The sequence below is a fragment of the Sceloporus occidentalis genome, unplaced genomic scaffold (genome assembly GCF_023333645.1).
Source record: "Sceloporus occidentalis isolate IW3139 unplaced genomic scaffold, rSceOcc1.0.p SCAF_38, whole genome shotgun sequence".
In the NCBI taxonomy this organism is placed as follows: Eukaryota; Metazoa; Chordata; class Lepidosauria; order Squamata; family Phrynosomatidae; genus Sceloporus; species Sceloporus occidentalis.
The window spans coordinates 6,713,069-6,730,000 of NW_028317018.1; the positions used below are offsets into that span (position 1 = coordinate 6,713,069).

General features: G+C 49.1%; 2 non-coding genes and 8 pseudogenes across 2 annotated transcripts; all 10 read left to right on the forward strand.

Moving 5' to 3' along the window:
- Positions 1-6,951: 6,951 nt before the first annotated feature.
- Positions 6,952-7,070, forward strand: LOC149290693 (5S ribosomal RNA). The gene has a single exon (XR_016277015.1). It is a non-coding gene; the product is annotated as a 5S ribosomal RNA (ribosomal RNA).
- Positions 7,071-7,347: 277 nt separating this feature from the next.
- Positions 7,348-7,466, forward strand: LOC149290694 (5S ribosomal RNA; annotated as a pseudogene).
- Positions 7,467-7,673: 207 nt separating this feature from the next.
- LOC149290695 (5S ribosomal RNA) lies at positions 7,674-7,792 on the forward strand (annotated as a pseudogene).
- Positions 7,793-7,991: 199 nt separating this feature from the next.
- LOC149290696 (5S ribosomal RNA) lies at positions 7,992-8,110 on the forward strand (annotated as a pseudogene).
- Positions 8,111-8,369: 259 nt separating this feature from the next.
- LOC149290697 (5S ribosomal RNA) lies at positions 8,370-8,488 on the forward strand (annotated as a pseudogene).
- Positions 8,489-12,730: 4,242 nt separating this feature from the next.
- LOC149290698 (5S ribosomal RNA) lies at positions 12,731-12,849 on the forward strand (annotated as a pseudogene).
- Positions 12,850-13,103: 254 nt separating this feature from the next.
- Positions 13,104-13,222, forward strand: LOC149290699 (5S ribosomal RNA). The gene has a single exon (XR_016274290.1). It is a non-coding gene; the product is annotated as a 5S ribosomal RNA (ribosomal RNA).
- A 2,932-nt stretch (positions 13,223-16,154) lies between these two features.
- On the forward strand, positions 16,155-16,284 carry LOC149290700 (5S ribosomal RNA; annotated as a pseudogene).
- Positions 16,285-16,490: 206 nt separating this feature from the next.
- Positions 16,491-16,610, forward strand: LOC149290701 (5S ribosomal RNA; annotated as a pseudogene).
- Positions 16,611-16,801: 191 nt separating this feature from the next.
- On the forward strand, positions 16,802-16,920 carry LOC149290702 (5S ribosomal RNA; annotated as a pseudogene).
- The last annotated feature ends 12 nt before the right edge of the window (positions 16,921-16,932 follow it).

Here is a 16,932-nt window from a genome sequence, read left to right on the forward strand (position 1 = left end):
GATTCATTAGGAACTTTTCAAAGGTCATACAACCGATCACCGCATTGACATCAGTCAAAAGAAAGTTCTGCTGGTCCGAAGCTGCACAAAGAGCCTTCACGTTCCTGAAAGACAGATTCACCACGGCCCCCATATTGATCCACCCGAACCCTCAAAAACCATACACACTTGAGGTCGATGCCTCTGATACCGCAATTGGTGCCGTCCTATCCCAAAGAGACGACACAGACAATCAGCTCCATCCCGTCGCCTTTTATTCCCGAACATTAACCCCTGCTGAAAGGAATTATGGAGTGGGTGAAAAAGAAATGCTCGCCATGAAGTCAGCCTTGGAAGAATGGAGACACCTCCTAGAAGGAACGCTCCATCCCATAACCGTATACACAGATCACAAAAACATGGAATACTACAGAACAGCCAAACGGTTACAACCCAGACTCGCCAGATGGTCTCTATTCTTCTCACGGTTTCGACTGCACATAACCTACAGGCCTGGTTCTTGTAACACCAAAGCAGACTCGCTTTCCCGCATGCATGACATCCCTACACTCCAGCAGCAGGATGATAACACAGTGCTGAGATCCGGACATTTTCTGGCTACCACTCCTTCTTTTTGGAACGCGCTACGTCCTGATACCTCCGATCCAAAACCGGCTGATGCACCTAACCTACGACTGAATGACGGGTTCTACTACCATGACAACCAGATCTACGTCCCTCCTCCAGCACGGTTACAGATCCTGAAACATCACCATGATACACCAGCAGCGGGACATGGGGGCACCACCCAAACCACGGACTTGATAAAGAGAACCTTCTGGTGGCCTACCCTCCATGACGACGTCCTTGAATTTATCCGTTCTTGTTCCGTTTGCGCCAAGGCAAAGAGCACGCGTACCAGACCTGCTGGTCTCCTGTGCCCGCTTCCCATACCCACAAAGCCATGGACGGACTTATCTATGGATTTCATCACAGACCTGCCACCCTCAAACCACCACACCACCCTCATGGTGGTGGTTGACAGGTACACCAAAATGGCTCACTTCATCCCCGCAACACGACTACCCACGGCGGACGAAACGGCCTCTCTTTTTCTTCGGGAAGTGTTTCGTCTACACGGCCTACCGGAAACTATCGTATCGGATAGGGGAACGCAGTTTACGTCCAGGGTATGGAAGGCGTTTTGTGAAGAACTCCACATCCATCGATCATTGTCCACCTCGTTTCATCCCCAAAGCAACGGACAAACGGAGCGAACCAACCAGACGCTTGAACAGTACCTCCGTTGTTTCACCACCCACCTGCAAGACAACTGGTACCACCTGGTACCCATAGCGGAATTCGCATATAATAACCATATTCATTCTTCAACGCGAATGTCTCCCTTCTTCTCCAATTATGGATTCCATCCCTCCATGCTCCCCGGTTCACCGATCTCCGGTATGGTTCCTTCGGTGACAGAACGAATCACACGAATGATCGACATGCATAAAACGTTACACTGCACCCTCACCAAGGCACAAGAGAGATCCAAGTCCCAAGCAGACAAGCATCGCACCCAGGCTCCCATATACAAACCAGGTGACAAAGCATGGCTCTCCACCGCCCATCTCAAATTATGTTGTCCCTCGAGGAAACTGGGACCTCGGTTCATCGGCCCCTTTGTTGTGACTCGTGTCCTCTCTCCTGTGACAGTCGAACTACGTCTGCCTCCGACAATGAGGATCCACCCGGTTTTCCACGTCTCGTTATTAAAGCAGTGGCACGCCAATCCTTTTCCTGGGAGACGTCCCGATCCCCCTGCTCCTGTTCACTGTGATGATACCGAAGAATATGAAATAGCCCAGATCCTGGACTCCAGACACCACAGAGGACGTCTCCAATACCTCATCCAATGGAAAGGGTACGATGACGACGAAAATTCATGGGAGGATGCCCGAGGGGTACACGCTGACGACCTAATCCGTTCGTTCCATTTACGTCACCCTCGCAAGCCTGGTCCCTTGAGAGGCCGGAGACCTCTCCTCAGGGGGGGAGCCTGTCACGGCCCCGTACGGAGCATGTCCCCCGAGTACCCGCCACTAGCGGGTACTCGATACTTACCTCCTCGGTCCTCCGACACCCACGATCCCCCGGATACAGCGGGACGACGCGGCACCGATGCCTCACGGTACCGGTGCTCGGCGGTTCGTAACAACGAACCGCCACAGAGAGAAGGACGTGCGTGGTACTGCACGCCACGCCCCCCTTCCTCTCTCATACCCCTGTGGAGACGCCGGGATGTCCATTGGACACCGGCAAGACAGGAGGCGGGGTCTTGGGAAGCGGCACATTTAAAAGCCGAGCACTGACACTCATTCAGTGCTCGGTTGTTTTAACGGTTGAGCTCCCTATTACCTTGTCCTGGATGTCTACTTACCTGATACCTGTTGCCGAACCTTGCTTGATACCTGACTACTCTCTCCTGATACCTGTTGCCGAACCTTGCTTGATACTTGACCATTCTTACCTGATACCTGTTGCCGGACCCTGCTTGATACCTGACTACTCTCTCCTGATACCTGTTGCCGAACCTCGCTTGATACTTGACCATTCTTACCTGATACCTGTTGCCGGACCCTGCTTGATACCTGATTACTCTCTCCTGATACCTGTTGCCGAACCTCGCTTGATACTTGACCATTCTTACCTGATACCTGTTGCCGGACCCTGCTTGATACCTGATTACTCTCTCCTGATACCTGTTGCCGAACCTTGCTTGATACCTGACTACTCTCACCTGATACCTGTTGCCGGACCTTGCTTGATACCTGACTACTCTCACCTGCTACCTGGATACGCTGGACTTAATACCTGTTGCCAGACCTCGCTTGCTATCCGGCTGCTCTGGTTCTGGTACGTGTTACTGGACTTTACCTACATTCGGCTATACACTTCGCCCCTATCCCTGCATACTGGTTTCCTCACCTGACCCCAGCATAATAACCACCTTCCTACGCTCCCGACAGTCTATCAACAATTTTGAGACATATTCGAAAAGAAAGGAGCTGATGTTCTACCACCCCATCGTCCATACGATTGTCCCAAAGACGACCTACCGGGGGCACCCATTCCCTTTGGATGGATTTTCCCATTATCTGAACCGTAATTGTCCACACTTACAAATTATATTGACGAAAACCTTGCCAAAGGATTTATCTGTCCTTCTACTTTCCCAGGCATCTTTTTTGTAAAAAAGAAGGAATGCGGAACTAAGTGCCTGGATTACCGGGAACTAAACAATGTCACACTAAACAGGTACCAATTACCACTAATCTCCGAACTCCTTGACCGGGCCCAGTCTGCTCAAGTCCTTACCAAAATCGACTTCCGTGGAGCCTATAATTTAGTAAGGATACGCAAGGGAGATGTCAGGGACCCTGCATGAATCGCAGCTACTCACCGGAGTACACGCTTGTTCCGACTGCCAGGTCCCTCGTCTCGTCCGACACTTCCTCCTCCACAGCCATCTCAAACCCTGCTAGGCGCGTGCCCCCTCACTCAACTTGATACGTTCCCTGACACAAACAGCGGGGAACATGCTCGAGTGATGTCACACCCAAGGGGCATGGCGTTCACTAGCGGGTAATTAAAAAACTAAGCACTGAGGTTCAGTCAGTGCTCAGTTATCCGTGTAGACTTCTTTTCCTTCCAGTTACTATTCTGATTGACCCCTTGTGTACCAGACCCGGCTTTCCTGCATCTCTCTGATTGACCTCTTGTGTACCAGACCTAGCTATCCTGCATATCTCTGATTGACCCCTTGTGTACCAGATCCGGCTTTCCTGTATATCTCTGATTGACCTCTTGTGTACCCAACCCGGCTATCCTGCATATCTCTGATTGACCTCTTGTGTACCAGACCCGGTTATCCTGCATATCTCTGATTGACCCCTTGTGTACCTGACCCGGCTTTCCTGCATATCTCTGATTGACCTCTGGTGTACCAGACCAAGCTATCCTGCATATCTCTGATTGACCCCTTGTGTACCAGACCTGGCTATCCTGCATACCGGACTCCGCTAACCTTACCTGGTGCCTTTTTGCCGCCTTACATAATAACTGAGCCCCCATGGAGTCCGCAGGTTTGTCCGACGCCATTGCGGCTCTAACACAACAATTAGCCACCATGAATCAATCTCTGCAGGAGATGCATGCGAACCAAAACAAGCTGAGGCAACAAGTACACCAACTGCAGATGCAACAAAACGCACCTTCTGAACCTACCGCCTCGCCACCTGCACTTATCATGGAAGGAGCGATGGCTCTGGAACCTCAGGTTCCTCTTCCAGAAAGATTTGCAGGAGATCGGAAGAAATGCCGCTCCTTCATGACTTCATGTCAAATCCTATTTAACCTTAAACCACGGACTTATTCCTCTGATTATATCAAAGTCCATATCGTGATTTCCCTCCTATCAGATGAACCTCAACTATGGGCGCATCACCTTTTACACAGCCGCAGTCCTCTCCTTGATTCTTGGTACTCTTTTCATCAGGCACTCGACGCCCGATTTTTACCGAGTCTCTTCAGCTACTGCCTCTCTACGCAACCTTAAACAAGGGAGGAGGACTGTAGAGGAATATATTACCGAGTTTCGGCGCATAGCCCTTGAGACCACATGGAACGAATCTGCTCTCCATGATCAGTTCTGATGGGGAATTTCTGACGCTATTAAAGATGAGCTGGCTCGTACTCTAGAGGAATTCATCAAACTGGTTACACAAACCGACTGTCATTTAAGAGAAAGACGTCAGGAGCATCTGGCCTCCAGTCCGACCCGCTACCCTGACTCCTGCTCTACCCCCTGAAGAATCTATGCAAATCGGTATCCTTAGAGGACCTCTCTCTCCATTAGAGAAAAAAAGATGCAGAACTCTGGGACTTTGTTTATACTGTGGCAAAGCAGGTCAACTGTTCCAGGACTGCAGAGCTCGTGCCCGCTCTCCCAAGGTGGAATAAGAAATCTGCATCTCTATCTGCTATGGTGGATTCTGGAGCTAGCGGCAACTTTATCGATATAGACCTTGTCCGGTCGCTCTCCATTCCTAGTCATCCTAAGAAACATCCGATTTCCATCAAATTGGTTGATGGCAGCCTAAGACTGGACCTATCGTCACCGAAACAGTTCCCCTTCAGATCAAGATTGGAACCAGTCACACAGGGAGTCTTCGATTCAATGTAGTTCCTTCACCTATTTTACCCATAATCCTCGGCCTTCCCTGGCTAAGGACTTATATCCCTTCCATTAACTGGGAGTCCGGTGTTTTTCAATTCAAGTCCACGCATTGCATCCAAACCTGTTTAAAGACTGTCTCACTCATGACACAACCTCCTCCCAGGAGATTCCAGTACCATACCAATAGTTTCAAGATGGGATAAATTACCCCAGTCTCGGTCCTACGACTGTCCCATTGAATTACTCCCCGGGGCCGCCATCCCCTTTGGCAGGATATACCCCCTGTCTGAACCCGAACTGGCTGCATTAAACGCATACATCGATGAAAGCCTAGCCAAGGGATTTATTCGACCATCTACTTCTCCAGCCGGGGCAGGGATATTCTTTGTTCATAAAAAAGATGGAGGACTTCGCCCATGTGTTGACTATTGTGAATTAAATTATATAACCATGAAAAATCGGTAACCACTTCCGCTGGAATTATTAGAACATGTATTTGCAGCCAAGATCTTCACGAAGATTGATCTACGTGGAGCTTACAAGTTATGCGTACCGCATAAGGAGCGAGGATGAATGGAAGACAGTGTTTAGATGCCGTTATGGACATTTCGAATACCTAGTGATGCCTTTCGGTCTCTGTAATGCTCCAGCCACATTTCAACACTTTATTAATGATGTATTCCATGACATTTTGGATCGTTTCGTGATATACCTGGATGATATATTGATATTCTCTCCATCCATAGACTCGCACCGTGATCATATGTGTCAAGTTCTCACCAGATTAGGACAACATGGACTATATGCTAAGCTTGAAAAATGTGTGTTAAGCTAAGCAGGGTTGGGCTTGGATAGTACCTGGATGGGAGACCACCTGGGAATACCAGGTGTTGTAGGCTTTTTCTTTTCTCACAGTCCGGTTAGAGCTTTTGCCATGTGTTTCTTGCTCATCATCAAAGCTTTAAACCTTTATTTGAACCTTGTCACCTTGTCACCTTCTCACCTTCTCACCTTCTCTGTCCTGTCCCAGGGCTTATAATTCTTTCTGTCTGAGAACAAGCAGCAGCAGCAGCAGCAGCAGCAGCAGCAACAGAATAAGAGAAGTAAAATAAAAAGTTTTCAAACCTGCAGCCATACCACCCTGAAAGCACCCGATCTCGTCTGATCTTGGAAGCTAGGCAGGGTTGGGCCTGGTTAGTACCTGGATGGGATAAACCCTTATTTGAACCTTCTCACCTTCTCACCTTCTCTGTCCTGTCCCAGGGCTTATAATTCTTTCTGTCTGACGACAAGCAGCAGCAGCAACAGAATAAGAGAAGTAAAATAAAAAGTTTTCAATCTTGCGGCTATACCACACTGAAAGCGCCTGATCTTGTATGATTTCGGAAGCTAAGCAGGCTTGGCCCTGGTTAGTACCTGCATGGGAGACCACCTGGGGATAGCATGTGTTGTAGGCTTTTTCTTTTCTCATAGTCCGGGGAGAGCTTTTTGCCATGTTTTTCTTGCTCATCATCACAGCTTTAAACCCTTATTTGAACCTTCTCACCTTCTCACCTTTTCACCTTCTCACCTTCTCTGTCCTGTCCCAGGGCTTATAATTCTTTCTGTCTGACGACAAGCAGCAGCAGCAGCAGCAGCAGCAGCAGCAGCAGCAGCAGCAGCAGCAGCAGCAGCAGCAGCAGCAGCAGCAGCAGCAGCAACAGAATAAGAGAAGTAAAATAAAACGCACTCCTGCCTGCAGCCATACCACCCTGAAAGTGCCTGATCTCCTTTGATCTTGGAAGCTAAGCAGGGTTGGGCCTGGTTAGTACCTGGATGGGAAACCACCTGGGAATACCAGGTGTTGTAGGCTTTTTCTTTTCTCACAGTCCGGGGAGAGCTTTTTGCCATGTGTTTCTTGCTCATCATCAAAGCTTTAAACCCTTATTTGAACCTTCTCACCATCTCACCTTCTCACCTTCTCTGTCCTGTCCCAGGGCTTATAATTCTTTCTGTCTGACGACAAGCAGCAGCAGCAGCAGCAGCAGCAGCAGCAGCAGCAGCAGCAGCAGCAGCAGCAGCAGCAGCAGCAGCAGCAGCAGCAGCAGCAGCAGCAACAGAATAAGAGAAGTAAAATAAAAAGCTCTCCCACCTGCAGCCATACCACCCTGAAAGTGCCTGATCTCCTCTAATCTTGGAAGCTAAGCAGGGTTGGGCCTGTTTAGTACCTGGATGGGAGACCGCCTGGGAATACCAGGTGTTGTAGTCTTTTTCTTTTCTCACAGTCCGGGGAGAGCTTTTTGCCATGTGTTTCTTGCTCATCATCAAAACTTTAAACTATTATTTGAACCTTCTCACCTTCTCACCTTTTCACCTTCTCACCTTCTCTGTCCTGTCCCAGGGCTTATAATTCTTTCTGTCTGATGACAAGCAGCAGCAGCAACAGAATAAGAGAAGTAAAATAAAAAGCTCTCACGCCTATGGCCATACTACACTGAAAGCGCCCAATCTTATCTGATCTTGGAAGCTAAGCAGGTTTGGGCCTGGTTAGTACCTGGATGGGAGACCACCTGGGAATACCCGGTGTTGTAGGCTTTTTCTTCTCTCACAGTCCGAGGAGAGCTTTTTGCCATGTGTTTCTTGCTCATCATCAAAGCTTTAAACCTTTATTTGAACCTTCTCACCTTCTCACCTTCTCACCTTCTCTGTCCTGTCTCAGGGCTTATAATTCTTTCTGTCTGACGACAAGCAGCAGAAGCAACAGAATAAGAGATGTAAAATAAACAGCTCTCACACCTGCGGCCATACCACCCTGAAAGCGCCTGGTCTCGTCTGATCTCCGGAGCTAAGCAGGGTTGGGCCTGGTTAGTACCTGGATGGGAGACCACCAGGGAATACCAGGTGTTGTAGGCTTTTTCTTGTCTCACAGTCCGGGGAGAGCTTTTTGCCATGTGTTTCTTGCTCATCATCAAAGCTTTAAACCCTTATTTGAACCTTCTCACCTTCTCACCTTCTCATCTTCTCTGTCCTGTCCCAGGGCTTATAATTCTTTCTGTCTGACGACAAGCAGCAGCAGCAGCAGCAGCAGCAGCAGCAGCAGCAGCAGCAGCAGCAGCAGCAGCAGCAGCAGCAGCAGCAACAGAATAAGAGAAGTAAAATAAAAAGCTCTCCTGCCTGCAGCCATACCACCCTGAAAGTGCCTGATCTTATCTGATTTTGGAAGCTAAGCAGGGTTGGGCCTGGTTAGTACCTGGATGGGAGACCGCCTGGGAATACCAGGTTTTGTAGGCTTTTTCTTTTCTCACAGTCCGTGGAGAGCTTTTTGCCATGTGTTTCTTGCTCATCATCAAAGCTTTAAACCCTTATTTGAACCTTCTCACTGTGACAGAACCCTCCATCACTGGGGCCCCTGGAGAGGCCTGAGAGCCAGCCTCCTCCCTATCGACTATGGGCCCAGGCCTTGTAGAGACTTCTGTGTGTGAATACAGGGGTTCAGTCTGCTGATGTACCCCATGTTTTAGCACTCAGAGTATCAGAACTGTAACGTCAGCTGGACATCCTGTGGTAGGAAGAAGGCTGATTGTCTGTGCATTGTTAATTGTATAGGTGTGAAGTGTTTCCCCTGTTATTGTGAGTTAGCCCTTGTCTTAAGACCCCCTGTAGGTATGACTAGGTGTCACTGCTGCATACCTAATTATCAATTACACAACAGGTAGCTGTTAATCCTGTGAGCTCCTGTTATCCCTGTGTCCTGGCCATTGTCTGTCTTAAGCCAATTATATGTCTATCGTCATTCCACGTCTACGTCCCCAATTAATGTAATTATTTACGTCTCATGTCATTCTGTCCTTCCCCCGGATATTGTGTTGCAGGATTTGATCTAATTACTTCCTTCCTGCCATGGTAATTAGATCATGTGATATTTGTCTTGCTCCTTTTCTTACTTGTGTATATATAGCTCTGTCTTTGGTTTTAATAAATGAGTCCTGCTTTCACCTCAACATGAGTGTTGCCTGATGTTTGGGGTGGGCTGTAGCCACACTGTGTAGCTAAGCTTCGGATAGCCACAGTGCCAATGCGGCTTCGGTGCAGCGACGTCCCTCCTTCTATCTACAACGCTGGTTCTGCCCGGTGCTGAAGGGGTTACTTGTTGGTGTCCCGTCAGGAGGAAGCAACGTTTGGCGGGAGTACCCAGTCGGGGTACAGGTCGGTCCCGTCACATTGGTGGCAAGCGGTGGGATGCTTCCTTAAAGAAATTTGTTATGGTCTGATTTCCGGGGCCGGAAGTTTCCTCTTTCACACCGGAGCGGGGACATCCAAAGCACCAGGATTGGTCACCCTTCGGGCAGAGAAGGAGCAACGCCAGGATCCTCAGCTATGGAACTGGAGTTCAGATGGCGTATGCAGGAGGCATGGGCCCAACACAACGGACCTGTATCGGCTGAGGACGAGCTGCGGTGGAGTGATCATATCCGTCGACAACTCTGGTGGGAGACTCTGCGATGGGAACAGGAATACTTGGGTAAGTGCCTCCCAACCAGCAAGGACATTTACTGGTTCCAGCTGGAGGCACGAATGCCGTTGCTGGGAGAGCAGCCCAAAGAGGAATGGGTGGCAGAGTTAGAGGTGCTGGTCCAGACAGAGCTGAGGTTGGACGATGGATATCGGGCTCTGCGGTGGTACGCAGCACAGCTATGCCCGGGGCTGGAGGATAAAGGTCCTACAGAGGGCTATGGCTTCGGCGGCCCGGGATTACTATTGGAAAGCATAGAAAAGGATCCCGACTTCGGAAGTACATCGGAGTGTCGGGGGGAAGACATCCAGGAGCGCAGGGCAGAGGCTATCCCATATGTGGCCGAGCTGTGGGCTGACCTGGATTATTTGGTCACACAAGAATGGGAACTGGAACAGGCATATCAAGAGTTGTTCGACCATGTTCAGCAGTATGCCCCAGTATCCATGGATTTTGTTGACTGTTTATACGAGGATGGTAACTCAGGATGGGTAGATGAGGCTGCGGTCTTCACACCGGGGTCCTCCGAATGCTGGGTAGTTCGCCCAGATCCATACCCCTCAGCTGAAGCGCTGACAACAGGGTGGAGAGCCCCTGGCTTCTGCCCCGTACCTGCAACAGGAATCCAGGGAGATGCGGCAGCCGGCCCATCTCCCCAGCGGAAGCAGGAGCACGAGGGAGTGGAGGGTATCGTCCCTCCTCCCCAGCGGCTGTTGGATGACCCGGGAGACAGCGCAGCCGGCTCATCTCCCCAGCGGCGGATCCCAGTTGAGGGAGCTGAGGGTATCGTCCCTCCTCCCCAGCGGCTGACGGATGACCCGGGATACAACACAGCCGGCCCGTGTTCCCAGCAACAGAAGGAGCCTCAAGGAGGGGGTGCAGGTGGCATCCCTCCCCAGCGGCCAAGTGAGTGCACAGGAGATGGCGCAGACGGCCAGTCTCCCCAGCAGCAGCTCACAACTCTGGGAGCGGAGGAACCTGTTCTCCCTCCCCAGCGGCAGATCCCAGCTGAGGGAGCTGAGGGTGTCGTCCCTCCTCCCCAGCGGCTGACGGATGACCTGGGAGTGGAGGGTACCGTCCCTCCTCCCCAGCGGCCGTTGGATTACCCAGGACACAGCGCAGCCGGCTCATCTCCCCAGCGGCAGATGGAGCACCAGGGAGGGGATGCAGGCGGCATCACTCCCCAGCAGGTGGGTGAGTGTCCAGGAGATGACGCAGCTGGCCAGTCTCCACAGCGGCAGCTCACAACTCTGGGAGCGGAGGAACCTGTTCTCCCTCCCCCGCATCAGATCCCAGTTGAGGGAGCTGAGAGTGTCGTCCCTCCTCCCCAGCGACTGACGGATGACCTGGAAGACAGCGCAGCCGGCTCATCTCCCCAGCGACAGATCCATATTGAGGGAGCCAAGGGTGTCGTCCCTCCTCCCCAGCGGCTGACGGATGACCCGGGAGACGGCACAGCCGGCCCATGTTCCCAACAGCAGAAGGAGGATCAAAGAGGGGGTGCAGGTGGCATCACTCCCCAGCGGCCAAGTGAGTGCACAGGAGATGGCGCAGGCGGCCAGTCTCCCCAGCAGCAGCTCACAGATTCGGAAGTGGAGGAACCTGTCCTCCCTTTCCAGCCCCAGACCCCAGTTCAGGGAGCCAAGGGTGTCTTCCCTCCTCCCCAGTGGCGCACAGATGACCTGGGAGATGGCGCTGCCAACCCATCACCACAGCGACAACAGGAGCCCCAGGGAGAAGATGCAGGCATCATCACTCCCCAGCGACTGGGAAGATTCCAGAGAGAAGGTGCTGTAGGCACTTCTCTCCAGCGGCAGTTGTATTTTTCTGGAGAGTCAGAGGTGGGGCGGGGGAGTGCTGCTCTTGGAGGGGCAGATTATTTGGGGCACCAGTTTCGGGAGGGCATTGATGGGCTAAGTGAACTAACTGACTACGGAGTCAACCCGTTTGGGGTTTCCTCCTGTGTCAGTCCTATTTGGAAGGGGGAGAAGTGTGACAGAACCCTCCATCACTGGGGCCCCTGGAGAGGCCTGAGAGCCAGCCTCCTCCCTATCGACTATGGGCCCAGGCCTTGTAGAGACTTCTGTGTGTGAATACAGGGGTTCAGTCTGCTGATGTACCCCATGTTTTAGCACTCAGAGTATCAGAACTGTAACGTCAGCTGGACATCCTGTGGTAGGAAGAAGGCTGATTGTCTGTGCATTGTTAATTGTATAGGTGTGAAGTGTTTCCCCTGTTATTGTGAGTTAGCCCTTGTCTTAAGACCCCCTGTAGGTATGACTAGGTGTCACTGCTGCATACCTAATTATCAATTACACAACAGGTAGCTGTTAATCCTGTGAGCTCCTGTTATCCCTGTGTCCTGGCCATTGTCTGTCTTAAGCCAATTATATGTCTATCGTCATTCCACGTCTACGTCCCCAATTAATGTAATTATTTACGTCTCATGTCATTCTGTCCTTCCCCCGGATATTGTGTTGCAGGATTTGATCTAATTACTTCCTTCCTGCCATGGTAATTAGATCATGTGATATTTGTCTTGCTCCTTTTCTTACTTGTGTATATATAGCTCTGTCTTTGGTTTTAATAAATGAGTCCTGCTTTCACCTCAACATGAGTGTTGCCTGATGTTTGGGGTGGGCTGTAGCCACACTGTGTAGCTAAGCTTCGGATAGCCACAGTGCCAATGCGGCTTCGGTGCAGCGACGTCCCTCCTTCTATCTACAACGCTGGTTCTGCCCGGTGCTGAAGGGGTTACTTGTTGGTGTCCCGTCAGGAGGAAGCAACGTTTGGCGGGAGTACCCAGTCGGGGTACAGGTCGGTCCCGTCACACTCACCTTCTCACCTTCTCTGTCCTGTCCCAGGGCTTATAATTCTTTCTGTCTAATGACAAGCAGCAGCAGCAGCAGCAGCAGCAACAGCAGCAGCAGCAGCAGCAGCAGCAACAGCAGCAGCAGCAGCAGCAGCAGCAGCAACAGCAGCAGCAACAGAATAAGAGAAGTAAAATAAAAAGCTCTCCCGCCTGCAGCCATACCACCCTGAAAGTGCCCGATCTCCTCTGATCTTGGAAGCTAAGCAGAGTTGGGCCTGGTTAGTACCTGGATGGGAGACTGCCTGGGAATACCAGGTGTTGTAGGCTTTTTCTTTTCTCACAGTCCGGGGAGAGCTTTTTGCCATGTGTTTCTTGCTCATCATCAAAACTTTAAACTATTATTTGAACCTTCTCACCTTCTCACCTTCTCTGTCCTGTCCCAGGGCTTATAATTCTTTCTGTCTGACGACAAGCAGCAGCAGCAGCAGCAGCAGCAGCAGCAGCAGCAGCAACAGCAGCAGCAGCAGCAGCAGCAACAGCAGCAGCAACAGAATAAGAGAAGTAAAAGAAAAAGCTCTCCCGCCTGCAGCCATACCACCCTGAAAGTGCCCAATCTCATCTGATCTTGGAAGCTAAGCAGGGTTGGGCCTGGTTAGTACCTGGATGGGAGACCACCTGGGAATACCAGGTTTTGTAGGCTTTTTCTTTTCTCACAGTCCGGGGAGAGCTTTTTGCCATGTGTTTGTTGCTCATCATCAAAACTTTAAACTATTATTTGAACCTTCTCACCTTCTCACCTTCTCACCTTCTCACCTTCTCACCTTCTCACCTTCTCTGTCCTGTCCCTGTGAATCTCATAAAGGAAACCGGTTTCTGACTATAAGTAAGGATAATTATCTGTCCCAAATGGTACAGGACCCGACCAGAGGGGGCGCCCTACTGGACTTAATATTAACCAACAGACCTGACAGAGTAACTAATGTGCAGGTCAGGGGACATCTAGGAAATAGTGATCACAATATGATACATTATAACTTGTCCTTCAATAAGGGAACTCTTAGAGGAGCCACAAGAACTATGCACTTTAGGAGGGCAAAGTTTGATCAACTAAGAGAAGCCCTTAACACTGTAAATTGGGAAAATGTCCTCAAAAACAAGAGTACAGACGCTCAATGGGAGATTTTTAAGAATATCTTAAATTCTCACTGTGAAAGGTACATACCGTATGGGAATAAAAGAGTCAGGAACAAGAGAAAACCAATGTGGATAAATAAAAATGTAAAGGGGGCAATAAATGGCAAAAAAAAGGCATTTAAGCTACTAAAACAGGAAGGCAGTGAGGAAGCACTAAAAAGCTATCGGGAAAAAAATAAAATATGTAAAAATCAGATAAAAGCAGCAAAATTGGAGACAGAAAGACTCATTGCCAAAGAGAGTAAAACAAACCCCAAAATGTTCTTTAACTATATAAATAGTAAAAAGGTTAACAATGAAAGCGTTGGCCCCTTAAAAAGTAATGAGGGAGAAGTTATAGACGGGGATCAGGAAAAAGCTAATCTATTAAATATATTCTTCTCTGCTGTATTCACAGAGGAAAATGAAATGCCAGGTAATATACAGCAGGATGAGATAAATGCCCCAGTACATGTCGCCTGTCTAACGCAGGAAGAAGTGCAGTGCCGCCTAAAAAAAATCAAAATAGACAAATCACCAGGTCCAGATGGCATTCACCCCCGCGTTCTAAGGGAGTTAAGTAATGTAATAGACAGACCCCTATTTCTAATATTCAAGGACTCTATAGTGACAGGGTCTGTTCCCCAGGACTGGCGCATAGCAAATGTTGTGCCAATATTCAAAAAGGGGACAAAAAGTGACCCGGGGAATTATAGGCCTGTTAGTTTAACTTCTGTTGTGTGTAAACTGTTTGAGGGTTTCCTAAGAGATGCTATTTTGGAGTATCTCAATGAAAATAAGTGTATGACTCCATATCAGCATGGGTTTACAAGGGATCGGTCCTGTCAAACTAACCTGATCAGCTTTTATGAGGAGGTGAGCTCAAGACTGGATCGGGGTGAATCGCTGGATGTCGTATATCTTGATTTTTCCAAAGCATTTGATACGGTGCCACATAAAAGGCTCGTACATAAAATGAGAATGCTTGGGCTGGGGGAGAATGTGTGTATGTGGGTAAGTAACTGGCTCAGTGATAGGAAACAGAGGGTGGTTATTAATGGTACATACTCTGAGTGGGTGACTGTTGCTAGTGGGGTACCACAGGGGTCAGTTTTGGGTCCTATTCTTTTTAATATATTTATTAATGACCTTGTAGAGGGATTGCATAGTAAAGTATCAATCTTTGCAGACGATACTAAGCTCTGTAACGTGGTTAACACAATAGAGGACAGCGCACGATTACAAATGGATCTGCATAGGTTGGAGGCTTGGGCTGGGATGTGGCAGATGAGGTTCAACACAGATAAATGTAAGGTTATGCACATGGGGAAGAAAAATCCAGGCTGGGAATATGTATTAAATGGGAAAACACTGGGGACGACTGACATGGAAAAGGACTTAGGAGTTTTAGTTAACAGTAAATTTACCTGTAGCGACCAGTGTCAGGCAGCTGCTGCTAAGGCAAATAAAATCATGGGGTGCATCAAAAGGGGCATAGATGCCCACGACAAGGAAATAATTCTACCCCTGTACAAGTCACTAGTCAGACCACACATGGAATATTGTGTACAGTACTGGGCACCAGTGTACAAGAAAGATATAGTGGAGCTGGAGAGGGTTCAAAGACGGGCAACCAGAGTAATAAGGGGAATGGGAGGACTACAGTACCCAGAAAGATTATCAGAATTGGGGTTATTTAGTTTGGAAAAAAGACGGCTTAGGGGGGACTTAATAACTATGTATAAATATATAAGGGGACAGTACAGAGATCACTCCCAGGACCTATTTATACCCAGGACTGTATCTATAACAAGGGGACATCCTCTACGGCTGGAGGAAAGAAGGTTTCTACACCAGCACAGACGGGGGTTCTTTACAGTAAGAGCGGTCAGATTATGGAACTCTCTGCCAGAGGAAGTGGTGATGGTAAACTCAATAAAAGAGTTCAAAAGGAGCCTGGACGTGTTTCTTGAAAGCAATAATATTACAAGTTATGGATATTAGATTAATAGGGAAAGAACGTTGATCCAGGGATTTATTCTGATTGCCATATTTGGAGTCGGGAAGGAATTTTCCCCCTGGTATGGGGCAATTGGCATCTGCTTCATAAGGGTTTTTTGCCTTCCTCTGGATCAACACAGTAGGGACACAATATGTATATAGGTTGAACTTGATGGACTTTGGTCTTTTTTCAACCTTATGAACTATGTTACTATGTTACTATGTTACAGTCCGGGGAGAGCTTTTTGCCATGTGTTTCTTGCTCATCATCAAAACTTTAAACTATTATTTGAACCTTCTCACCTTCTCACCTTCTCACCTTCTCTGTCCTGTCCCAGGGCTTATAATTCTTTCTGTCTGACGACAAGCAGCAGCAGCAGCAGCAGCAGCAGCAGCAACAGCAGCAACAGCAGCAACAGCAGCAACAGAATAAGAGAAGTAAAATAAAAAGCTCTCCCGCCTGCAGCCATACCACCCTGAAAGTGCCCAATCTCATCTGATCTTGGAAGCTAAGCAGTGTTGGGCCTGGTTAGTACCTGGTTAGTACCTGGATGGGAGACCGCCTGGGAATACCAGTTGTTGTAGGCTTGCTCTTTCTCACAGTCCGGGGAGAGCTTTTTGCCATGTGTTTCTTGCTCATCATCAAAACTTTAAACTATTATTTGAACCTTCTGACTTTCTCACCTTCTCACCTTCTCACCTTCTCTGTCCTGTCCCAGGGCTTATAATTCTTTCTGTCTGACGTTAAGCAGCAGCAGCAACAGAATAAGAGAAGTAAAATAATAAGCTCTCATGCCTACGGCCATACCACCATGAAAGCGCCCAATCTTGACTGATCTTGGAAGCTAAGCAGGGTTGGGCCTGGTTAGTACCTGGATGGGAGACCACCTGGGTAATACCCGGTGTTGTAGGCTTTTTCTTCTCTCACAGTCCGAGGAGAGCTTTTTGCCATGTGTTTCTTGCTCATCATCAAAGCTTTAAACCTTTATTTGAACCTTCTCACCTTCTCACCTTCTCTGTCCTGTCCCAGGGCTTATAATTCTTTCTGTCTGACGACAAGCAGCAGCAGCAACAGAATAAGAGAAGTAAAATAAAAAGCTCTCCCACCTGCAGCCATACCACCCTGAAAGTGCCCGCTCTCATCTGATCTTGGAAGCTAAGCAGGGTTGGGCCCGGTTAGTACCTGGATGGGAGACTGCCTGGGAATACCAGGTGTTGTAGGCTTTTTTCTTTTCT